The sequence below is a fragment of the Taudactylus pleione genome, unplaced genomic scaffold, assembly GCF_031769625.1.
Source record: "Taudactylus pleione unplaced genomic scaffold, aTauple2 ptg000199l, whole genome shotgun sequence".
NCBI classification, from domain to species: Eukaryota; Metazoa; Chordata; class Amphibia; order Anura; family Myobatrachidae; genus Taudactylus; species Taudactylus pleione.
Window position 1 is genome coordinate 8,132,810 of NW_028284601.1, and position 27,645 is coordinate 8,160,454.

Here is a 27,645-nt window from a genome sequence, read left to right on the forward strand (position 1 = left end):
CCATACCTAGTATGCATAATATGCCGTGCCGACCCGATCGGCGCTTCCAAAGCAGCACATCATCTAACATCTCTACCGTTTGCTTGGCTCCCATCATGGGAAAATAACACTAAACTTTTCAATAGAGATTTAAATCGGTGAAAGAATGTCAAGGCTACTAGCACTTAAGGGTCCTATGATACCCCTAGCTAGGGAACATGTTACCCCTACCAACACACGTTCACTGTTACACACCTTTTTCCTGCGCAGAAAAATACACATTTTCCCAGACTATGGCAGGACCGACTAAGGTACTTACAACAATTTTATCACAATTTCAATATCACAATACAATCTCAACGTCTTTATTTAAACACGCGGCAGCAATACAGGAAATACGTATACGCTATTGTGCGACACAATAATGCAACTGCTACACAAAACGTATTATTACCCTTACGCTATTGTGTAACTTCCCCTTTTAACATGAAATTTTATCAACGGAGGAAAACAAATGTTTTCCTCCCTTGTCCCTGGATTTTAATCAGCGCTCCTTAAATTCACATAATAACGGATAGAGGTATCTCAGCAACAAAGTGGTAGCAGTTATTCAAAGGCACAATGCGTTCTTTCCTGTGTATGGCGCCTCCACGCTTTTGCTGAGAGATCGATAATCGCGTGTTACCGTGTAACTGGTAGCGAGATATCACTACGAGCCCCCAACTATCGATTCCTACCTATCTATACACTCTAAAATGTCGCTAGTGTAATAAGTCGCACCAGAAATAATTGCTCTTCAGACCTTGATTGTGTTTCCAAAGCACAAAAAAGATATTATTCACCAAAAAGCAGATAGTTACATGCTGTGATCTAAATACAATTAGGGCAATCACAAGGTATAGTCGATACATACGCCATCGCACTGGTCCCAGTTACAGTCATCACTCCAGAGGTCTGTGGTCCCAATCTTGAACTGGAAATGATATACCTCAAAAAAGGTATCACTGGGACTTCAAAACACACTTGGAGATCTTACCATAAAGCTTATTAGCTTGAAGACAACTTAATACCTCTTTAATGTGGGAACAATGATCAGAAAGATTCCTGGAAAAAATCAAAATATCATCAAAACATACAATAACAAAGTGATAAAGTATATCTCGGAAAATTTCATTCACAAACTCCTGAAACACCGCAGCGGCATTACATAAACCAAAAGGCATGATGAGGTTCTCATAATGGCCATCTCGCATATTAAACGCAGTTTTCCACTCATCACCCTCTTTAACTCTTATCAAGTTGTAAGCTCCCTTTAGATCAAGTTTGGTAAACAGTCGAGAACCCTTAACTCTGTCAAACAATACTGTAATGAAAGGCAAAGGATATTTATTTTTTACCATGATCTCATTTAGACCTCTAAAGTCAACACATGGATGAAGACCACCATCTTTTTTCTTTACAAAAAAGAAGCCCTTCCAGCGGGAGATGAAAATGGCCTGATAAACCCCTTTCATATTCAGACATGGCTTGAGTCTCAGGAACAGAGAGAGGGTATACTCGACCTTGGGTGGCATTTTACCAGGAATAAGTTCAATATGACAATCCCAAGGATGATGCGGTGGAAATTCGTCTGCTGCCTGCTCAGAAAATACATCAGCAAATTCATGATAAGGCTTTGGGAGAGAAGGTGGAACATCTACTTTCACTTTAGCCAATTGTACCACAGGAATCAAACAATTTAATTTGCATTTAGGACTCCGAGAAAGAATTTGAGAACAAGTCCAAACAAAATGAGGGTTATGAAGAGTTAACCATGGTAAACGAAGAACTATATCATACATTGAAATGGGTAAAACCAAAAACATAAAGCTCCTACCCTCAACTTCATAGACTTTGTTTGATGCGCAACATCCATTAGAAATTCTAGTCCATTAACTGCAGAAAGGGAAAAAGAATGAGTTAATTTGACAACAGGAATTTTTAATTTCTGAACCAAAGACAATGAAATAAAATTGCCAGCTGCTCCAGAATCTAGCAATGCAGAAAACTCTTGACACAAAAAAACAAAATCAGGAATGCTCACAGAAATTAAACAATCCTTTTTGGGGGAAACTTTAGAAAATACCTCTAGTTTGACTTCCCCTTCATCAACTAGGGATGATCGTTTTCCCGGCCTTATTGGACATTTAGCCAAGAAATGTTCTGAGGATGCACAATACAAGCACAAATTAGAATGCCTCCTAAGTTGCTTCTCAACAATTTAGCTTTATGAATTTGCATAGGCTCATCAGATGTACTATGAAAAGAGCAAGACTGGGGAAGAGAACTTTTAGAACACTCAGAGTGACTCCTCTGAACCCCTCGTTCTCACATACGCAAATCAATTTTAATAATCAATGAAATGAACTCATCCAAATTCTCAGGAAGATCCCGAGTCACCAACTCATCTGTAAGTCTCTCAGAGAGACCATTCCAATATGCTGCTCTTAATACCTCATTAATCCATTTAAGTTCTGCGGCTATAGTTTGAAAACGAACCACATACTGACCAACTGGAGCTGTTCCTTGCTTTACTCGCAATATATCCACAGACACGACCACTGATCTTCCAGGTTCGTCAAATATCCTTTTGAAAGTAGAAACAAAAGCTTGGTAATTAGACATCAAGGCATGATTTCTCTCCCATAAAGGAGAGGCCCACTCAAGAGCAGCATCAGACAATAATGACATAACATAAGCCACTTTAACACGAGAGGTGGTAAAACTTTGAGGCAATAATTCAAACTGAATATCACATTGGTTGAGAAATCTTCTACATGTTTTTGGATTACCATCATAAGAGATAGGAGTCGGTAAACGTAAATGAGAAGCAGAAACAACTGATGTACTTGCAACAGAAATCTTAAATGTATCAAGATGTGTGGAAAGATCCTGTAGGCATTGCAAAACTTGAACTTGAAACTTGAACTTGAGTGAGGAACAGGGTTGAGCCCTGCGGTGTGACTAGAGTCCGGAACAGGGTTGAGCCCCGCAATGCAGTGATGGTAACTGTAATGGTGCAGTTGACAACTGTAACAAAGATGGATTTGATGTCCACTGGAGTGAGAGGCAACAGGTAAAGTAAATAGTGCAGCAAAAGGCAAAACCACAGCAGTGAAGCAGAAAGCAATGCTTAGGCAATGGCCATGCTGAGCTCTGTAGTGTGGCTGGTAACTGGCATCAGATGTTTAGCTGGAACATGAATGGAGATATAGCAAAGTCCACAGCAACCCACAGGCACAGCAGGGATCTGGCAGGAATCCAAGAAAGACCTGAAAGTAATGTTGCACAGTCACTGAGACACAGTTAGTAACAGGCTTTATATTAGTGGTCTGTGATCCATAGGAAGTTCAGAACATGTGACCCAAATGGTTTGAAATAATGAGCAATCTAGGAATCCCACAACCGGACAACACCTTGGAAACAGATGATCACTTTAACTCTCTATCCCCTGTATGTGAAGAACGCCAGCAAGCAGGCTAGCTCCTCCAATGACCACAAAGGAACTTTGGAAAAAGTAATCTATCTTTATGTACTGAAATAGTCACAGTCCTGACAACTATCTTTTACCAAAAGTCCATAAAAATTAGACCAAGCCACCAGGACGTCCAATCGTCTCAGGTATTAAAGGACTAACAGAAAAAGCAAGTATATTTCTTGATACCCATTTGAGGAAATTCATGACAGAACTCCCCTCATATACTAGAGATACCATGGATGTTCTTCAGAAATTGAAGATGTATACATTGGAGAAAACACCTGGCTAGCAACGTGTGACATTGAATCATTCTATACCAGTATACAACATGAAGCTGGCATTAATTCAGTAAGATATTTCCTTGAGATGGAAGGAATTGCTGATTTTGGAGAATTTTTATTGCGATTGCTTAGGTTTATGCTTACCAAAAATGTCTTCGTGTTTATTGACCAGTTTTTTCTTCAGGTGAGGCGCACAGCTATGGGGGCAGCATGTGCCCCCACATATGCAAATATCTATCTTGGCTGGTGGGAGAAGATATACTAAACATCTTATATTATGGATGCGATATATAGATGACATCCTGATACTACGGGATGGTCCCAAAGAAGAATTGGAGGAGTTCATCAAGATTTTAAACATCAACAAATTGAACTTACCTCAGAGATCAGTCGCAAAGAAATGAATTTTTGGGATCTGAAAATACAAGTGGCAGACGATGGAAAAATCATAACAGAGTTATTTAGAAAACACACTGAAACTAACAGTGTACTCCACCATAGTAGTTCCCACTTTCCACCTATCCTGAAAGGAATACCTAAAGGTGAATACATGCATCTTAAATGAAATTGTTCAAATTCAAGTCATTATAAATTGAGATGCCAGGAATTAAGTCTATGACTAATAGATAGGGGATATAGTAAATAAGCCATTAAAAAGGCTAAATATGAGGCTGATCAAAAAGGTAGACAACAACTGATATACCTCAAAAATAAGATCAAGGAAGAATCCATTGAGGTGAGAATCATTGGTGAATTCTGCAAAGAATGGAGGGAGATTCAAGCAATCTTGCAAAACCATTGGCATGTCCTTCTACTTGATTCTGACCTGGCAACGATTTTAAAGCCAAAGATACAAATGTCATGTAGAAGGACACGAAACCTAAGGGATCATCTGGTACATAGTCATTTTACCAGGAAACCGAAGAAACAACCTGTAGTGACTGGATCGTATAAGTGTGGGGTATGCAAAGCATGCCAACACATGATAAAGACAAAAGAATTTGAAGATAAATTCCAAAAACACATCAGATCCAGGACTACATTCATTGTAACACATCAGGAGTTATATATTGTATCAAATGCCCCTGTGAGAAGAACTACATAGGTATGACCACGAGACCCCTTAAGCAAAGGGTGTTAGAGTATGCGGGGAATATCTTGAATTCCATCTCTGATATAACCAAAAAGAAGAAATTAACATTGATTGCTCGACACTTCCATGATCATCACCAGAACGATGCAAGACTCTTGAAAACCTTCAGTATTGAAAAAGTCCAACTAGGAATTAGGGGTGGAGATCTAACAGAAGAACTACTATGGAGAGAGAGAGTAGATGGACCTATAAAATGGGAGGTCTAAATCCAATAGGACTAAATTAATTCATTAATTTTGGAGTATTTTTATAGCTGATTTATTTATTTATTATTTGTGAATATGTAAATTTATATGATAAATTTCATGTGAACCATCTCTAGCGCAACATACCGCTAATATACATGATGCCTATAATTGTTATTAAGCCTTATATGGAGCCACAGTACATGCGGCAGTGAAATTATTTCATCAGACCTTGGTGCCTATACTTACCACGCTGTTCAGCCGTTATCATTAAGATAATGAATAGGCACTCTATATCTAGGTGACAGGGTTATGTGAACCGTTCCTAAAGTGACATACTACTAATATGCTTGAAACATGATAGCTATTAAGCTTCACATCAAGTCACTGTACTCACGGCTATAAAGCGTATTTAGCAGATCCTGATGCATATATATATTATGCTGTTCAGCTACTACTACTAAGGATCATAAATAGATACTTTTTATCTATGTGAAAATCATCAGTGGCACAATGCCCAAATTGTTACCATAATCAGGCAAACACTGGACACTAACCTAACCCTGTATGGGAATTGCTCCAATAATAATAGGAGGTAATAATCTAAGAACTTAATGGTGCATAACTACCAGTATTAATAAATGGACACACTTTGGACCTCATTCAGAGTCGGTCGAAGCGGCCGCACGGTTGTACGGGAAAAGTGGCCAGATATGCAAATAATTCCCTCGCAAGTTGCGTCCTTAAGTTCGGATCGGTAGCTGGCCAACCAAGGGGAGGAGGCGGCCGGAATTAAAAAAAATACGCCCCCTTCTCGTACGCATTGCACGTCATCTCCGGGCATATAAGGATTAATCGAGACCATCGGGAACCATCGGAACTGGTCGTAGAGCTTAAGGTTGACCATACCCTCTCTTAAGCTCTACGATCATGTCAGTGTAAAAACCTCTCATGTCACATGTGCCATGACGCTACTTTGTTAATTATGCACTCCCATAAACCATATGCACTCCCATAAAACGCCGTTCGCATAATTAGGCACACCCGCGTTCGGATCTCCACTCCCCCGTTTTCAAGCACCTTCCCCTGTTACCACCCACAAACGCCTCAATCTGTCACTCAAACTACCGACCTGGCTGTGTTCAAGGAGAGAGAAATATCTGATTGTAGCAGCTAGTTTGCGCACGCGCATTGCAAACTTTACGCATGCGCAGTATAGCGAACATCGGTGGCGTACGACCGTGCGGCCACTTCGACCGACTCTGAATGAGGTCCTATGTCCATGTGAATGAGACAAGTGATAGAACATTGTCTGTTGAAAACCAACTCTGCTTAAGAATAATGAGTATGGTTAGTGACATTTGATCTGGCTCCCCATATATGAAATATATCCTGTGCCTTCGCAGTGATTCATTATGTCTATTAGTTCCTTATTAACAACAATATACAATATTATCTGAATAAGATGGGCATTATACAAGAGCAAATAATATGATTGAATTGCTCTAGTGTGTTGCAATTTTTCAAAACAATACACTGGTCCAAATAACAAGTTTTTGGCTAATAACAGATAGTGGCACTGTTGCTTATCATATGTTATAAATCTTGCAGTAGTTTTTATACAGTGTCTATGATATTGTAATCTGTCTATTTACCATTTAGTCCAAGTTAGAATTTTTGATGACCTGAAAGGAGAGAACTCTATTTTTGACTCCCACAGATATAACTTTAAGAAAATAGATTATTATTACATACATCTTGAGGTTGGTGGTTCTAATTTATGAGTCTATTGACATGAAATAATCATCTTTCCCTGGTGGTGGAACATTATCTCAACATTTATTATATATCTGGACTTATGAATGACAGAGACCATAGGCAGTGACAATTTAATAAGTCTATCCAAGTGTGCTGAGGCTTTATTCACAATATAAAGGTTCACAAAATACAAATTAATAATCTATTTAAGACTTTATTATAAATAATACTTAACAGAGGTTTACAGTCATAATTTTATTTAAAAATTTTATATATTTCGCCGATTATAAAATGATTTAATTAAAGTTACGTTTTACAATTTTTTCCAGATTTCTGACATGTCTATGTAAAAAAATACAATGTGTGTGTGCCCTACATAAGAATACAAGTTTTCCTTTTTTATGTGTGTAAAACCCTCATGTGCTTAATCAGGCAGCCGTTATACAGAAAGCGTTCCCACACTCTGGGCAAGTGTGCGGGCGCTCCATGGTGTGAGCTCGGATGTGCCTCTCACATGCGGACTTGGTGCTAAACAATTTCTCACACTCGGTACAGGGGTACAGCGTCTCGAAATTCAACTGCTTGATAAAACATTTCTCGCATTCTGGGCACGGGACCGGCTTGTCTCTTATGTGTCTTAGTTGATGCCTGTCAAGGCCTGACTTAGAATACAGACACTTTCCGCACTGAGGGCACAGCCATTGCTTGTCTCCTTTGTGAAGCCTCATGTGTGCCTCCAGGTCTGATAGTGAGGTAAAACACTGTCCGCACTCCTGACACAGCCATATCTCCTCCTCCATGTGAGTTAATAGGTGTTCCTCTAGAGCGGACTTATACCCAAACAGCACCCCACATTCCAGGCAAACTGGCATCTTCTGCTCACAAGCAGGGTCCCCCGTTCCTCATGAACTTTATGGTGCTCAAAATACTCAGACACGCTGTCACACATTTCCGGGCATACAGGGCACATAAACTGTACATCTACATTGTGCGTTCTTTCATTATCTACAGACTCCTTCAGGAGCACATTAGGGCGAGCTCCCTGCACAGGAGTGTTTTCTTCCACGCGCTCTAAGACACAGGGAATATCGGCCGCAGTAATAACGTTTCCAAATATCCAATCTGGAGACAGAAAAAAAAAAATTATTTATTTCAATGCAAAACTAAGAAATATGAAGTTGTGACAGATGGATGATGGCTTTCCTGGGATGTCAGAACAGCGTCATATACACAGACAATGATTAAACAGTTATTCACTATGAGCCTGGCTCTGAGTTGGTCGCAGCAAAGTCCATATCTCGTCTTTTGCCGGGTGCATGTTTGCAACTTTATGCAAACGCCACTAAAAGCCCTTCCCTAGTGCATATCCACGCGTCTGAATATGTGGTAACGAGACGCCTACTTTAAGCAACCATATACGCTGATATACCACTTGGCACATCTTTAGACGTACCATCAGAACTTGCACCAGTCCTATGGCAGATGCAGATGTTCCCTCTGAATATATCTTCCAACAGATGGGTCCACATACATCTAGCCTCCTTGCTTATTAAATAGCCCTTTTAGTCACGTCATGCCGTGGCGTGACTCGGTAGCGTCCGATTGTCTTTTGGTGCATTTTTTACCCTTCAAATGCGCCTTATTCGCACAACAATGTAACTACATAGCAGCTTCTGCTGATTAAAATGATATGCAGCATGCCTATGTTCTGTGTGTGTCTGCGGGTGTATCTGCATGCGAAACGTACTGACACTGTAACGTAGCATTTCACATGCAGATACACCCACACTCGCTCACAGAACATAGGCATGCTGCATATCATTTTAATCAGCAGAAGCTGCTTGTGCTATATAGTTGTATCTTCCTACATGGGTGATTCTGCATCTCCCTACGTATCCACTATAAGCGTCACACTTGCATCACTTCCATAACATGCCCATAAGGCAGCCCATCTCTGGGCATGGGCTAAGCCAACTCCGTCACCGCACAGGAAACGCCCACTACATTTTAAAAATATTTTTGATACCTTGTATCTCTTGTGCGCCTCAATCCCACGGAATGTGGACAGAAGCGCAAAAGAAAAACAATGCTTCACTGCACCCAACTCAGAATCAGAAACCCTATACACTGCCATATCCAACCAACCACATGACCTAACAAGCAACAATATATGCAACAGCTGTAATGTCTAATAATGACTGTTATGGTCACATAACTAATTTCTATATCATTCAAAATACATGAATAGATGTGTTAAAAAGCATTTTCTAAATGATCAAATAACCTCACAAACCGGAATAGTTTCTCTATGTGTAGAAATACTAAATATATACTACATCTGGCATGATGGAGTTATAGGACCTAAAAATAATTCATAAATGGGAATGTAAAGTTCACTGATTGTCAATCTAAATTCATCTTGAGCGGCGTGAAATGAGGTAAGATTGTCGGACAACGACGCCAGTTTCCCTTACCGTCTTCATTTGTATCTGCTTTCCTTTCCTGTACCCAATGTTGAAAGTGTTGGGAGGGTCATTGCGTCTTACATCCTGAGCCTCATCTGTGGAAGGACAAATAATTAGTAATTTCTTCCATTATCACATTTTAATATAAATAATAAATGACTTATTGTCTCTCTCCTCATGTCTGCTTTACAGCACAATCCTCTGTGCCAACAACCAGTGGCATCACAAGGGGGGTGCAGGCCGCCGAGGGGTGACACTGCTTCCCCTCCCCACACCAGGTGACACCTAGGGGAGGAACGCCACTGCCAACAACCAAACTAATTCCCGATTCCCTTACTATATATATAAGGGACTCTCCCCCCTATGTGGTGTGTGTCTGTCTGGCTCACCCCTATACACTAATCTCTCACGAGCAGGGCCCCCGTTCCTCATGTGCTCTACTCCTTCCCTTACTTATACCCCTCCCGTGTCTCCGAACCTTTGGGTCAGGCCACTGCAGCTTCTGTGGGTCTGATGACTGCTCCTTGTGCTCCATGGAACACTCACCTCCCATGCCGGCAGGCTCCAGCTATTTTAAATATGCTTCAATTGTTTAGATGTGCTCTGCGCTTTCTGTAATATAATGCTCTTTCTCCTTTTTTTATTATGTATGAATAAGGTATCGGGGGAAGGGGGGTTGTGGGGAGGGGGGGCAGAGGCTGGAGGGGGGCCTGCCTATTTTGTCAGTCCTGGGCCCTACAATTTCTGATGGTAGCCCTGCAGTTTAGGACCAAGTTTGGGAACCTTTGGTCTAAAGTAACTTCTCTTCCAGCTAGAGCCTGGGATTTGTGAAGGAAGCACTGACACCTAGAGGCAGATGAAGGCAACTGCACCCTCATAGACAACCTGACACAATGTAAATAGTAAATACTGTATTTAAAGCCACACTTTGAATGTCACTACAACCACACACACCTTTGCAGGACAATGACTTCATAGTAATTTAAGATTACAAGGTAAGATTGTATTTCTTACACTCACCTATAGAAATGTCATTGTCCACATACTGCTCTTCATATTTCACAAATAACTCTTTTCCACTTTCAATCTTTGGTACAGTCTCCGGCTCCACGAAGATACAATCTATGTCAATCAAATGAAACTTTAGAAACAATGTACAACTCAACAGAATAAGGACAATGACCATTCCTGTCCAGCAAAAGTCAGGTTCAAGCGTTGGTGGAGTTGAATAAAGTTGTCAGCAATGCTGTGTGATGGTAACAAGCCGGCCTCAGCAGGATGGAGGACAGCAGCCCTGGGGATCATCGCAGAGGAACAGGGAAGTCACACCCCAGGCTATGCCTCCTTATAGAGCTCCTCCCAAACATACATATAGGGGTCAATTCAACTAGGAGCAATGCAAAAATGGCCAGGACACACAAAACCCATACATACAGTAGCTGAATTTATGCAATTTAATACACACTACTATTGTGGCTGCGTACTAACACACTCAATGTAGGGGCAATGTAAGGTGTGGTTGATGGGATTTAAATGCCATAGCAACGTCATATATCCCCTACATTGTTGCTAATTGAATTAGCCCCATTAAATTTGGGCAAGTTAGCCTTTAATGTCTCAGTTTCCGGTCGTTTCCTTGAGCTAAGATTACAGACCCGACCCTCCTGTCCATGTGTTATAGACATATTGGGTTATACAGCCCAATCTGTATTTGTCACAATCATTAGTAAAAGTGTAAATTCCCCAAAATTTCCTTAGTCCATCTTTAGTCTCTGTATAGGAGCCACAATACAGGTTATATACTCTTCTTACTCATGTTAGTATATCCCACATTGTAAGAGAGCACAATTAGGGGGGGTCTTATATTAAGGATAGCGCAGTCTTTGTACCCAGCAAATGATCTTATATTCCCCCTATTGTCTCTCTATCTATGATGACACGCACTTCCATGTCTGAGCTTAATAATGCTCTATACATCAAGTACAACAAGGTAGAAGGCTGCTGTCATCAGGAGGTGACATCCTCAGCCCCAGAGTCAGAGTGCTGTGCCTTACCTAAGTTTTGTCGTCGTCATCAGCAGCAGCATTGTCATCATGAGTATTGTCATCTTCATCATGAGCAATGTTGTCATCACATTGAGCATTGTCAATATCTTCATCATGAGCATTGTTGTCATCATCATAAGCATTGTCGCCATCTTCATCATGAGCATTGTTGTCATTATCATGAGCATTGTCGTCATCATCATCATCATCATCATTTTTGTCATTAGCATCATGAGCATTGTTGTCATCATCATCATGAGCATTGTTGTCACTATCATCATGAGCATTGTTGTCATTATCATCATGAGCATTGTTGTCATCATCATAAGCATTGTTGTCATTATCATCATGAGCATTGTTGTCTTTATCATCATGAGCATTGTTGTCATAATCATCATGAGCATTGTTGTCATCATCATCTTTATGAGCATTGTTGTCATTATCATGATCATTGTCGTCATCATCATCATGAGCATTGTTGTCATTATCATCATGAGCATTGTTGTCTTTATCATCATGAGCATTGTTGTCATTATCATCATGAGCATTGTTGTCATCATCATAAGCATTGTTGTCTTTATCATGTGCATTGTTGTCATAATCATCATGAGCATTGTTGTCATCATCATCTTTATGAGCATTGTTGTCATTATCATGATCATTGTCGTCATCATCATCATGAGCATTGTTGTCATTATCATCATGAGCATTGTTGTCATCATCATAAGCATTGTTGTCTTTATCATGAGCATTGTTGTCATCATCATCTTTATGAGCATTGTTGTCATCATCATGAGCATTGTTGTCATCATCCTCATGAGCATTGCTGTCATTATCATCATGAGCATTGTTGTTATTATCATCATGAGCATTGTTGTCATTATCATGAGCATTGTTGTCATTGTCATATTGAGCATTGTTGTCATCATCATGAGCATTGTTGTCATTATCATCATGAGCAGTTGTCATAATCATCATGAGCATTGTCGTCATCATCATCTTCATGAGCATTGTTGTCATTATCATGAGCATTGTCGTCATCATCATCATGAGCATTGTTGTTATCATCATCATGAGCATTGTTGTCATCATCATCATGAGCGATGTTGTCATCATCATGAGCATTGTCGTCATCATCATCATGAGCATTGTTGTCATCATCATGAGCATTGTTATCATCATCTTGAGCATTGTTATCATCATCATGAGCATTGTCGTCATCATCATCATGAACATTGTTGTCATTATCATCATAAGTATTGTTGCCATTATCATCATGAGCATTGTTGTCATTATCATCATGAGCATTGTTGTCATTATCATCATGAGCATTGTTGTCATTATCATCATAAGTATTGTTGTCATTATCATCATGGGCATTGTTGCCGTCATCATCATGAGCATTGTTGTCATTATCATCATGAGCATTGTTGTCATTATTATCATGAGCATTTTTGTCATTATCATCATCAGCATTGTCATCATCATCATCTTCATGAGCATTGTTGTTGTCATTATCATGAGCATTGTCGTCATCATCATCATGAGCATTGTTGTTATCATCATCATGAGCATTGTCGTCATCATCATCATCAGCGATGTTGTCATTATCATGAGCATTGTCGTCATCATCATCATGAGCATTGTTGCTATCATCATAAGTATTGTTGTCATTATCATCATAAGTATTGTTGTCATTATCATCATGAGCATTGTTGTCATTATTATCATGAGCATAGTTGTCATTATCATCATAAGTATTGTTGTCATTATCATCATGAGCATTGTTGTCATCATCATCATGAGCATTGTTGCCGTCATCATCATGAGTATTGTTGTAGTCATCATGAGCATTGTCATCATCATCATGAGCATCATTGTCATCATCATCATGAGCACTGTTATAAGCATTGTTGTCATTGTCATCATGAGCATTGTTGTCCTTATCATCATGAGCATTGTTGTTGTCATCATAATCATTGTTGTATTCATCATGAGCATTGTTGTCATCATCATCATGAGCAGTTGTCATTTTCATCATGAGCAGTTGTCATTATCATCATGAGCAGTTGTCATCATCATGAGTATTGTTGTCATCATCATCATGAGCAATGTTGTCATCATCATCAAGAGTGTTGTCGTCATCATCATCTTGAGTAATTGTGGTCATCAGCATTACCATTAGCACCACCATAATGAGGATCATCACCACCATCCTCCTCCTCTGGCACAGATTCTGTCGCCATTGTATAATTTCCGTGTTCATCGGGTTTCAGCTGAGGCTCCACATACACACAGTCTGCAGACAACACATAACAGTATTCAGATTTCTCACTGTTCATCATTAAACACTTCAACCCAATAGAGGCACTTTATTACTGTATATGTGTAGCCAGGCTTCTGAAAATTCCACTGTTTTATCTTTATAGAATGGTTTCTGCACCCAGCATGTAACTGCCCATGTACCGCCCGATGCACCAGTATAACCACAAGGACCATTTCACACCACAGCCGGCTGCTAGCAGAGCGGATGTGCTGAACTCCTGCCTGTGACGTGTAGACATAATAATCCGGCAAAGGCCGAAGTCCGAGGACAGTGCCCACCTAACAGTTTTATGTCATGGTGTAAGCAGTAAGAGCGCCATGATTGTGCCATATAGATAATGCAAAGGAACCTCACACATTGTAAACAAGCCTTAAAGTGCCTCTGACATGTATACACAGTGGAGACAGACATATAGCACTGTAGAGCCGGTAATGGTCAGCTGTGGGCTTTGGTCATTAGTTGCTTACTATGGTTATTAGCCGATTCCTATGGGTATTAGGCGAGTATGGCTATTTTGGAAAGTGGGTGGGGTTTGGAAGATAAATGTACACAGAGAAGCCCTTTTACATAAAGTGAACTTGCACTGAGCTGTACATTGCATCCATTACACACCTAATATCTGCACAGTGCACCTTAGATAATGGTTACTTAGCTGCTACATACGGAACGGCAGTGAGATGAGCCCTAACTGGCTGGTCTGGGAACCAGGTAAATGCTGGGTGTCCATTCTCTATCTCACGTTACTACTAACCTGAGGAATCGTCATCCTCGTACAGCTCCGGATTCCACACATTCACCTCTGTTCTAGGCTTAACCACTGAATGAACTTCAGCCTCTACATAGACACAATCTGCATACATAGGAAAACACTTCACATTAATCATGTAACATGACATCATCAGTCTTATCTAATGCATCATCATTTGCTCTTCAGCAACTTCTGTAAATGTCCAGGAGCCAGAGATTGAGAGTTTGTATTTGGCTATAAGTAATGAGCTGCCGTGTGAGTGACAGCTACTTCCCGAACTGCGAGCAGGTGACGATCACATGGCTGCACCCTCCCACCTCCCCTAATGGTGATCTGAATTGTACTAACCTGATTGATCATCCTCCTCCAGTTGTAGAACTTGCTGCAGCTTTGATACCATCTCTGGCCTGATCATGATGCAGGCTGGGAATGTAAGAAAAGATAGATAAGCAGACAGGCAGCCACCACTGGTTTGAAAAGTATTTACAGATCTTACTGATATCATGGAGCCAACAGCAAATGTTCTGTAACACAAACACCCATCAGCAGATGAACGGAGCTGTAGTAAAACAGGTCACTCGCAGAGGTGATGTTACAGAGAAATGATGTTAGAGTTACATTTTGTGTCCTCTTTAGGATGACAGATAACAACTGGAATGAAAACACTGTCCATCCATTGGGCTCTGTAGTGTGGGAGGGTTCAACAATAACCAGGAAGGAGGACGGTGATAAATGTTCCACGTGAAATGACCCCGAGAGCAGAATCTTTAAGGCCACTAGAATAAGTGTAAAGTCAGTATCCATTAGTGGCACTAGCTATGCTCCTAACAAATCTAGCGATTAGCTATTATTATTCTATTAGTGCAGGGACACGGGTCCTTCATACTGCCCACTGCTCACCCCGCCCCGATCTCTTACTGGTTTTATATAGCAGCCACCCATCAATCTTGCAAATGGAATCCATAAGATCTCCAGTACTAGATCACAACATAAAATCATAGTGGGTACTAAAACCAGATTTTTGTTCTTACCTGTAAAATCCTTTTCTCTGAATCCATGTGAGGGACACTAGAGACCTTGGGTATAGGTGGAGCTGGAGGAGCCTGGGCACCATAGAGTTAAGTTTGAAGCAGCAGCACGGTCTCCTCCTCCCCTATCGCTCCAACCAAGTCCAGGGCCAGCTTTGCCAAAAAAAGGGGAGGCCTGATGAGCCAAAAGAGATGCATTTGCCCCATGGAAATCCCAAAGCTAAAAAGGGGGACCCTTTGTGCTTATAGTGAAGATAAGAAGAATATGGGCCCAGTGACCCAATTTTCAAAAGAGGGGGTACCACTATTTTCACAGTGATATGAAATGAGGAAGCAATAAAGAAGGTGCAGAGAATTGCAGAGTCCTGCTGGAATAAATGTGATCCAGCCCTCAACTGAGGAAACCCATCAGGCTGGAGAGTGAGAGCGGGAAGGAACCACTGGGTGTCCCAGGGGCCAGCAGTGGTTCACATGAGCTAGGGCTCAAAAGGATGAAAGTGAAACAGACCCTAACACCAGAAACAAACTCTAAGGGGCAATTGGAATCGGTATGTAATTCCGGATCAAATAAAGACAGCGGTAGCCTGACGGATTGAAATCCGACTGCAGCAGGTAAGTATCATAACCCTCTCCTTTCCCTACTCTAACCCTCCCTTAGTGGTGCCTAACCTCCCTCCTTAGTGCCTAACCCTAATCTCCCCCAGTTAGTGCCTAAACCTAACCCCCCTCCCTGCACCCTAAACCTCCCGGGGGGATGCCTAACCCTAACCCCCCCTAGTGGTGCCTAACCTGAAACCCTCCTTCACCTACCCTAACCCTCCCAGGGGGGTGCCTAACCCTAAGACCCCTCGGGGGTCCCTAACCCTCCCCACCTCCGCAACTAGATGCTAAGACACCCGGCTTACCTTCGTTCGGTATGCCGGGTGTTGGGATTCCGTAGTGGGGCTAATGATAGGTGTCGGGATTTCTACGCCTATGTTTAATCGAATGTTGGGATGTCAGTGTTGGGATATCGTCTGCCGGAATCCTGACTGCTTCCCGGGGCAATTGGGTAGTGGTGAGGAGCAATAGACTTAATCTGAAGCAATCCATTGAGGAAAACCCGAGCAGCCTGCCTAATAGTAAACTTGTTATAGAACAGAGAGAAAACACAGAGACCTAAATGCAATAGAACAGCCAGAAGGCTGCCAGATTCAGATTATGTACTGAGCACCTGCTTAGATAGGTGCACATTACCCAAGAATAGGCTCTCAGTGAGAAATAGATGTAAAGCAAGATAAACACCGTATAGGATAAAGGTGGGACTGGTCTGCTGGAATGTACCTCAGGTAAAAAGGAGAAATAGTTAGAGAATATTCATTCAGGTTTTGGCAAACAGTTGGAAACCTGTGCAAGCACGGTGGGGAATATACAAACTCCACACAGAAAGGGCCATAGTGGGAATTGAACCTGTGACCTCAGTAATGTAAGGCAGCAATGCCAAGCACTACACCATCCGTGCTGCCTGTGCCCCTGAAGCTATATGGTAAGAAGCTCAGAAGTGCACTACTGGGTAATGTGTAGTAGTCAGAGCAGTAAATATGACCCTCTATCGCTATTTCTTCTCTTCCTTTTGGAAGGGACGCACAAAGCAGGGAGTACACAAATGTATGTAGCAAAAGCTGTGAGGTAGGAGTACTTGCACATGCTATGAGGTGTGACAGAGGAATCTGTATGGGGCAGATCGTCTGAGCACTGAGGACTCCTGACAGTAATAGGTACTCCCGTTATGTTAGGGCATGGTCCCAGCAAGGATAATGAGGTCTTATTCTCTCATTATTAATGTTGAAGATCAACATAGGTACAAACAAGGGCATCTAATAAGATGTGACCTTGGGCAAGGCAGCTAAGGTAGTGCAAACGCACCCATACATAACAGTATGAGCCTTGTAGTATAAGCATGTATGGTAATCTGAGTATGCATGTGTCCTGTAATATAAGCATGTATGGTAATCTGAGTATGCATGTGTCCTGTAGTATAAGCATGTATGGTAATCTGAGTATGCATGTGTCCTGTAGTATAAGCATGTATGGTAATCTGAGTATGCATGTGTCCTGTAGTATAAGCATGTATGGTAATCTGAGTATGCATGTGTCCTATAGTATGAGCATGTATGGTGATCTGAGTATGCATGCATCTTGTAATATAAGCATGTATGGTGATCTGAGTATGCATGTGTCCTGTAGTATAAGCATGTATGGTGATCTGAGTATGCATGTGTCCTTTAGTATATGCATGTATGGTAATCTGAGTATGCATCCGCCCTGTAATATAAGCATGTATGGTAATCTGAGTGTGCGTTCGTCCTGTAGTATAAGCATGTATGGTAATCTGAGTATGTATGCGGCCTATAGTATGAGCATGTATGGTAATCTGAGTATGCATGTGTCCTGTAATATAAGCATGTATGGTAATCTGAGTGTGCGTTCGTCCTGTAGTATAAGCATGTATGGTAATCTGAGTATGTATGCGGCCTATAGTATGAGCATGTATGGTAATCTGAGTATGTATGCGGCCTATAGTATGAGCATGTATGGTAATCTGAGTATGCATGCGCCCTGTAATATAAGCATGTATGGTAATCTGAGTATGCATGCGCCCTGTAATATAAGCATGTATGGTAATCTGAGTATGTATGTGTCCTGTAGTATAAGTATGTATGGTAATCTGAGTATGCATGCGTCCTGTAGTATAAACATGTATGGTAATCTGAGTATGTATGTGTCCTGTAGTATAAGCATGTATGATGATCTGAGTATGCATGGGTCCTGTAGTATAAGCATGTATGGTAATCTGAGTATGCATGTGTCCTGTAGTATAAGCATGTATGGTAATCTGAGTATGCATGCGTCCTGTAATATAAGCATGTATGGTAATCTGAGTTTGCGTGCGTCCTGTAGTATAAGCATGTATGGTAATCTGAGTATGCATGCGTCCTGTAGTATAAGCATGTATGGTAATCTGAGTATGCATGCGCCCTGTAATATAAGCATGTATGGTAATCTGAGTATGCATGCGTCCTATAGTATGAGCATGTATGGTAATCTGAGTATGCATGCATCCTGTAGTATAAACATGTATGGTAATCTGAGTGTGCATGCGTCCTGTAGTATAAGCATGTATGGTAATCTGAGTATGCATGCGCCCTGTAATATAAGCATGTATGGTAATCTGAGTATGCATGCGTCCTATAGTATAAGCATGTATGGTAATCTGAGTATGCATTCGTCCTGTAGTATAAGCATGTATGGTAATCTGAATGTGCATGCGTCCTGTAGTATAAGCATGTATGCTAATCTGAGTATGCGTGCGCCCTATAGTATAAGCATGTATGCTAATCTGAGTGTGCATGCGTCCTGTAGTATAAGCATGTATGCTAATCTGAGTGTGCATGCATCCTGTAGTATAAGCATGTATGCTAATCTGAGTGTGCATGCATCCTGTAGTATAAGCATGTATGCTAATCTGAGTGTGCATGCGTCCTGTAGTATAAGCATGTATGGTAATCTGAGTATGCATGCGTCCTGTAGTATAAGCATGTATGCTAATCTGAGTATGCATGCGTCCTGTAGTATAAGCATGTATGGTAATCTGAGTATGCATGTGTCCTGTAACATAAACATGTATGCTAATCAGAGTATGCATGCGTCCTGTAGTATAAGCATGTATGCTAATCTGAGTGTGCATGCATCCTGTAGTATAAGCATGTATGATAATCTGAGTGTGCATACGTCCTGTAATATAAGCATGTATGCTAATCTGAGTGTGCATGCGTCCTGTAGTATAAGCATGTATGCTAATCTGAGTATGCATGCGTCCTGTAGTATAAGCATGTATGCTAATCTGAGTGTGCATGCGTCCTGTAGTATAAGCATGTATGCTAATCTGAGTGTGCATGCGTCCTGTAGTATAAGCATGTATGCTAATCTGAGTGTGCATGCGTCCTTTAGTATAAGCATGTATGGTAATCTGAGTATGCATGCGTCCTGTAGTATAAGCATGTATGGTAATCTGAGTATGCATGCGTCCTGTAATATAAGCATGTATGCTAATCTGAGTGTGCATACATCCTGTAATATAAGCATGTATGCTAATCTGAGTGTGCATGCGTCCTGTAGTATAAGCCTGTATGCTAATCTGAGTGTGCATGCGTCCTGTAGTATAAGCATGTATGCTAATCTTAGTGTGCATGCGTCCTATAGTATGAGCATGTATGCTAATCTGAGTGTGCATACGTCCTGTAATATAAGCATGTATGCTAATCTGAGTATGCATGCGTCCTGTAGTATAAGCATGTATGCTAATCTGAGTATGCGTGCACCCTGTAATATATGCCTGTATGGTAATCTGAGTATGCATGCGTCCTATAGTATAAGCATGTATGGTAATCTGAGTGTGCATGCGTCCTGTAGTATAAGCATGTATGGTAATCTGAGTGTGCATGCGTCCTGTAGTATAAGCATGTATTTTAATACATTATATATATTAGGTCCTGATTCTGCCTTCCGGCCACAGCTGTCTGCCTAATACATTCTGCTAATGCAAGTCTCTGCCTGCTTATGCTGAACATCCGTGTCTGCATGTGGAAAACAGGGCCGCCCACTGTATTTCCATCCATAGCCATCATCATTAGTATTAGAGCTTACACCCACCCCATTCTGGCTGCAAATGCTGCATCTAACACAGGCCCCCCACCTGCGTCTGCATACTGTGTGCGAGCACGGAGGTCAGACTACATGACAATGACACTTCCACTGGAAGGACGGCTCTGTGCGATAGTATGGCCAACATGAGTGACCGCCCATTAGGGTTAAACTGAAAAAAAAACATGTTGACCATGTGTGTCCCTATTGACCTATTGCATGCTAACCATCTGGTGTAGACCTTTTGTCCCTGTCCTCCTATACATTGCTGATGTGTTATACCTTATCTCCCCTGCTGATGTTACTGCGGGGGGTTGCGGCGCTGGTAGGGAGATCTCCTGCATCTCCTTGTTGTTACAATTTTGTATTCTCTAACGCGGGCACAGGTGTCATCTGCTGGTGTTATGGCAGATGGTTCACCTCCGCTGCTAGCAGATGGCATTATATCCTCTGCCGGTGTTAGGGCAGGTGGACCACATCTGCTGCTTGTAGCTGGCATTATATCCTCTACCGGTGACTCTGCAATCAGAAAGAGAGACAACATTGTTACTGATATACAAAAAAAATATATGATCACATTTACAATTCAGGCGCACATATAATAAAAATTCCTAAATTAATTGATAAGCTGCTCCTAAATGTGATATATCTGCAATTTACACCTTGGGTTCAAGATAAAGAAGCCTGGATTAGATATCTGACAGGAACGCTGTATAGAGACCAGCTTGTAGCATGTAAGGGAGAACCTAACTGATGTTTACATACTACATATTGATACAGGAGACATCAGAGGTGGATCTCCTATGTACAGATATGAGATATTATTAACACAGTACCAGATTGTATTTTATGTATGTGTAAGTGTGTTATTTTATATCTATTTATTTTATTTCATTTGCATTTCCTTTTGTTATTTAAATATATAATAAATTGTTATTTTTTATGGCAAGTGCTCTTTGGTCTGGTTATATATATATTAGGGGTGTGCACCGGCCACTTTTCGTGTTTTGTGTTTTGGTTTTGGATCTGGATCTTTCTTCGTGTTTTGGATCTGGATTGGTTTTACCAAAACCACCCTTCCGTATTTTGGGTTCTGGGTTTTGTGTTTTGGATCTGTATTTTTTTGAAAAAAAGCATAAAAACAGCTAAAATCACAGAATTTGTAGGTTTTTCTGCTCCTATGCTATTATTAACCTCAATAACCTTAATTTCCACTCATTTCCAGTCTATTCTGAATACCTCACACCTCACAATAGTGTTTTTATGTCCAAAAGGTTGCACCGAGGTAGCTGGATGACTATGCTAAGCGACACGAGTGGGCGGCACAAACACGTGACCCATCTAGGCGTGAAACTGCAGTGGCAGACAGGATGGCATTGAAAAACTAGGCCCCAAACTGTACATAATGCAAAGAAAAAAAAGAGGTGCAAGATGGAATTGTCCTTGGGCCCTCCCACCCACCCTTATGTTGTATAAACAGGACATGCACACTTTAACAAACCAATCATTTCAGCACCAGGGTCTGCCACACAACTGTGGCTGAAATGATTGGTTCGTTTGGGCCACCACAGAACAAGCTGGCAATTAATCTGTCCCTGCACAAACTGGCTCTACGGAGGCAAGATGTCATCCTCATCCTCCACATCCACCGATTCCTCACCCTCTTCAGTGTGTACATCCTCATCCTCACAGAGTATTAATTTGTCCCTGCTGGAACAACAGGTCCCTCTGTACGTTCTGGAGGCTGGTCTCCCTGGAAGAGTTGATAATTCATTTTATGAACATCATCTTCTCCACATTTTGTGGAAGCAACCTCCTACGCCTTTCGCTGACAAGGTTCCCGGCTGCACTAAACACTCTTTCGGAGTACACACTGGAGGGGGGGCAACTCAGGTAAAATAGAGCCAGTTTGTACAGGGACCTCCAAATTGCTTCTTTTTCCTGCCAGTACAGGTACGGACTGTCTGACATGCCTACTTGGATGCTGTCACCGATGTAATCCTTTAACAGACAGACGCACGCTTGTCGCTGCTGCTTTGAGGATTCAAGTGCGGCTACAGCCCACACAATTCACAAAGACAGAAAAAAAAAAAGAATATTTTTATTGTTTGTGGAGCACACTTTGAGGGTTACACCACCCTTTAACAGACAGACGCACGCTTGTCGCTGCTGCTTTGAGGATGCAAGTGCGGCTACAGCCCACACAATTCACAAAGACAGGAAAAAGAAGAAGAATATTTTTATTGTTTGTGTAGCACACTTTGAGGGTGTCACCACCCTTTAACAGACAGACGCACGCTTGTCGCTGCTGCTTTAAGGATGCAGGTGCGGCTACAGCCCACACATTTCACAAAGACCAAAAAAAAAAGAACAATATTTTAATTGTTTGTGTAGCACACTTTGAGGGTGTCACCACCCTTTAACAGACAGACGCACGCTTGTCGCTGCTGCTTTAAGGATGCAGGTGCGGCTACAGCCCACACAATTCACAAAGACAGAAAAAAGAAGAATATTTTTATTGTTTGTGTAGCACACTTTGAGGGTGTCACCACCCTTTAACAGACAGACGCACGCTTGTTGCTGCTGCTTTGAGGATGCAAGTGCGGCTACATCGCACACAAGTCACAAACACATTAAAAAAATAGTTTTTTATTTTTTGGAGCACTTTGAGAGTTACACCACCCTTTAACAGACAGACGCACGCTTGTCGCTGTTGCTTTAAGGATGCCGGTGCGGCTACAGCCCACACATTTCACAAAGACCGAAAAAAAAAGAACAATATTTTAATTGTTTGTGTAGAACACTTTGAGGGTGTCACCACCCTTTAACAGACAGACGCACGCTTGTCGCTGCTGCTTTAAGGATGCAGGTGCGGCTACAGCCCACACAATTCACAAAGACAGAAAAAAGAAGAAGAATATTTTATTGTTTGTGTAGCACACTTTGAGGGTGTCACCACCCTTTAACAGACAGACGCACGCTTGTTGCTGCTGCTTTGAGGATGCAAGTGCGGCTACATCGCACACAAGTCACAAACACATTAAAAAAATAGTTTTTTATTTTTTGGAGCACTTTGAGAGTTACACCACCCTTTAACAGACAGACGCACGCTTGTCGCTGCTGCTTTAAGGATGCAGGTGCGGCTACAGCCCACACATTTCACAAAGACCGAAAAAAAAAGAACAATATTTTAATTGTTTGTGTAGCACACTGTGAGGGTGTCACCACCCTTTAACAGACAGACGCACGCTTGTCGCTGCTGCTTTAAGGATGCAGGTGCGGCTACAGCCCACACAATTCACAAAGACAGAAAAAAGAAGAATATTTTTATTGTTTGTGTAGCACACTTTGAGGGTGTCACCACCCTTTAACAGACAGACGCACGCTTGTCGCTGCTGCTTTGAGGATGCAAGTGTGGCTACATCGCACACAAGTCACAAACACATTAAAAAAAAATTTTTGATTTTTTGGAGCACTTTGAGAGTTACAACACCCTTTAACAGACAGACGCACGCTTGTTGCTGCTGCTTTGAGGATGCAGGTGCGGCTACAGCCCACACATTTCACAAAGACCGAAAAAAAAAGAACAATATTTTAATTGTTTGTGTAGCACACTGTGAGGGTGTCACCACCCTTTAACTGACAGACGCACGCTTCTCGCTGCTGCTTTGAGGATGCAGGTGGAATCTAGACGGGATTTGGAACCGAGGACACACTACCTCCATCAATTGTCTAAATCCCACTGCACTAATGTCGGATACCGGACGCACGTCTAACACCAACATAGCAGTCAAGGCCTCAGTTATACGTTTTGCTTCAGGATGACTGCTGTCGTACTTCATCCTCATCGCTAGGGACTGTCGGAGGGTCAATTGTTTAGTAAAAGTAGTGATGTTCCTACTTCCTCTCTGGGATGATGAACAACTCCCAGCAGCAGCAACAGCACTAGGAGGAAGTGGTTCTTGATCTTTCCCTATTTTATTTTTATCGGAGAAAGATTGGTCCTCCATTTATGTTATATTGATATATAATATACGTGCGGCTAAAGCGCACACAAACACAGAAAATATTTTTTTATTTTTGCTGGAGAGTAGTGCACTTTGTGGGTTACACCACCCTTTAAGAAATGAGCCAGCCGGCTCTTTACTTATGGGACACAGGCGCACGCTTGGCGCTGCTCCTTTGTTGATGCACGTGCAGCCACAGTGCACACAAGTCACAAACACAGAAAATATATATTTTTTTGGTTTGGAGTGTACTTTGGGGGTTACAGAACCCTTTAACGGTCAAGCGAGCCGGCCCTTTACTTATGACACAGGCGCACGCTTGGCACTACTTTGTTGATGCACGTGCGGCTACTGCGCACACAATTCACAAACACAGAAAATAATTTTTTTTTGGTTTGGACTGGAGTGTACTTTGGGGGTTACAGCACCCTTTAACGGTCAAGCCAGCCGGCCCTTTACTTATGACACAGGCGCACGCTTGGCACTACTTTGTTGATGCACGTGCGGCTACTGCGCACACAATTCACAAACACAGAAAATAATTTTTTTTTTGGTTTGGACTGGAGTGTACTTTCGGGGGTTACAGCACCCTTTAACGGTCAAGCCAGCCGGCCCTTTACTTATGACACAGGCGCACGCTTGGCACTACTTTGTTGATGCACGTGCGGCTACTGCGCACACAATTCACAAACACAGAAAATAATTTTTTTTTTGGTTTCAACTGGAGTGTACTTTCGGGGGTTACAGCACCCTTAACGGTCAAGCCAGTGCACACAATTCACAAACACAGAAAATATATTATTTTTTTAGCACTTGGGGGGAGCACCCCTGATGGACAGAGCACCCCCTGGACAACACTACAGCACCCCTTTAGGACTGGGACACTGCACAGGACTTTGGAGTGGACACAGCCCCTATGGAGAACTGACTGCACAACACAGTCCAGCCAGCCCCTATGGACTTTGAAGTAGTGGACACAGCCCCTATTAACAACAGCAGCACAGCACAACACAGCCAGCCCCTATGGACTTTGAAGTAGTGGACAACAGCAGCACTACACTACACTACACTACACAGCCCTAACTCCCACCCTCCCTCTTCACTGTCCACAGCCGAGTGAGAAAATGGCGCCGACGCGGGTACCTTATATAGGATCCAAAACCTGCGAGACTCGGAAGGCGGGATGATGACGTTTTGCCTCGATTTCAGATCCGAGTCAGGCGGGAAAAGTCGAGCCTGATTCGGATCGGACTCGGATCGGGGGGGCTCGGGGGGGTTCGGATTTCAGAAATCCGAACCCGCTCACCCCTAATATATATAAACAATATTGCTAGCCAATCAAGGCATATAACATAGAATACTAACTGATATCTAATCCAGGCTTCTTTATCTTGTTAATGATACGTGTATGTGTACGTTCTCTGCATCCTACAATGCCCCGATTGCCTAAGGTTGTTGTAACAAGGAAAGAGCCACACATACATTATGGTTACATGGCCATGGGACAATTATTACCTAGAAAAAAAAATGATTTCAGTAAAACTTATGGAGGTTGTCAGTAAAAATGATGCAGGTCCAGCCCTAACATACATGATTTATACTATGATAACATGCAATAGGCGAGTGCATTTAAAGTGACATATATGTGCGCACGGTGAGTGGTGTGACTGTAGGAAGCTAAAGTTTATTAGATCAATTTCAGAGCAACTTGATCATGAACCAATTAAACATATTTTCCAAAGTCACCCGATACATCCTGGAAACTCAATATTAGGGAGTCCCCTGCACAGCTGGGAGAGCTGGTCACTCTCCCGCATCCTGCTAACTTCCATGTGACCATTCTAAGCTCCCAGCTACAGAGTTGTATAGATACTTCCAGCTCAGATATTGGGGGTAAATTTACTAAAGTGAGAGTTTTTAGAAGTGGAGATGTTGCCCATAGCAACCAATCAGATTCTAGTTATTATCTGCTAGAAGGTGCTAGATAAATGATAAGTAGAATCTGATTGGTTGCTATGGGCAACATCTCCACTTCTAAAAACTCTCACTTTAGTAAATATACCCCTGGGTGTCTGACATGATGAGGACAGATTGCTTCATTCCACTTGCCCCAGGCACAATATTATCTAATGAAAATGACTGGTAAGGCAGCACAGGGGAAACAAGTCAGTCTCACCCACTGCATGTAAAAGTAGAAGACATCTGCCACGTGTACAAATGTTCCTTTATCCAAACGTTATGGTGGGAAGTGATCACTGTGGTTAGCAGTGTTCTAAATAACTGGGACACATTCCCCAGATTTGGCTCCTCTACATCTCTACCCACCTTATGGTCATACAGTAAGTGGTACATATTAAGTGACATACTGACAGCTTAAGTAATAAATGCTATATATAGAAATGTTTAATAAATATATCTTGCCATAATATAAAATAATTGTTACTTAATGAGAGTTTCCATTAATTCTTATTCTACCTCTTAAGTGAAACATAATGTATGATCTTAGACACCAAACTAACCACACATAATGGGCTTGTGTTACATAGATAATGTATATTACAGTAAGTAGCCTGGGACAGTACTCACCTTCCTCATCCTCAGGTCTCTCCAGGATGGATGTACAGTCAGCACATGCCCAGGTGCACTCGGCCATTGCCAGGGCAGAGCAGGTGAGGTGGGTTCCAGATGCTCCGCAGCACTGGCAGCGGATTATGCACCAATCACTGAAAGGAGAAACACATAGGATAAATCTCTTCCCTAAAGCTGGAGCTGTAACCCTGAGTAAGGGAGCGTCATGTTTCTCGAAGAGATGGAGAACCTCAGGTACTAAAGGTTTTATTGTATATTAGGGATGATCAAACAATGTGGCAGCTTATAAGACGTAAGCACTGTGTAATATGTAGGGGGGTTTTATAGATATTTCAAAAAGAAAAACTCCTGAAATACAAAGGCGTTATATACTGTACTACAGGGCACCGGACATATAGCGAGATAAGTCACGAAAGGCAGTGTCACTGCCCGGCATGTCACCGTAACCATGTCTACCTGATCGGCACCAGAGTGCTAACTAAGCCCAAAGGATGATACGTCGTCCAACTTCCTCCATTCTGCCTACAATCCGGGCATGGGTGGTGGATAAAAGGCACACATCTATTATATATATATATATATATATATAATATATATATATATATATATATATATATTATATTTATATATATAATATATACATACACACATACATAGGGTGGTGCAGAGAGAGAGAGCAAATGCCATCAAATGATAATTATTTTGGGGGGGGGTGTAAAATATCTGGTTACGGCACTAAGATGGGTGTTAGGTTCAGTAATGTAGAAATGTTTAATTGAATCCAATTTACCCTCCACTCTCACTGTGAGCTCTTCCTCTGTCACACAGGCAGGGTTCCACATCACACCTCTGGTGCACTTGCAGTAGCTCTCCATATGCAT

General features: G+C 41.8%; 1 pseudogene; it reads right to left on the minus strand.

Moving 5' to 3' along the window:
• The window catches only part of LOC148518755 (uncharacterized), a 140,968-nt pseudogene that overhangs the window by 86,206 nt on the left and 27,117 nt on the right, over positions 1-27,645 (minus strand).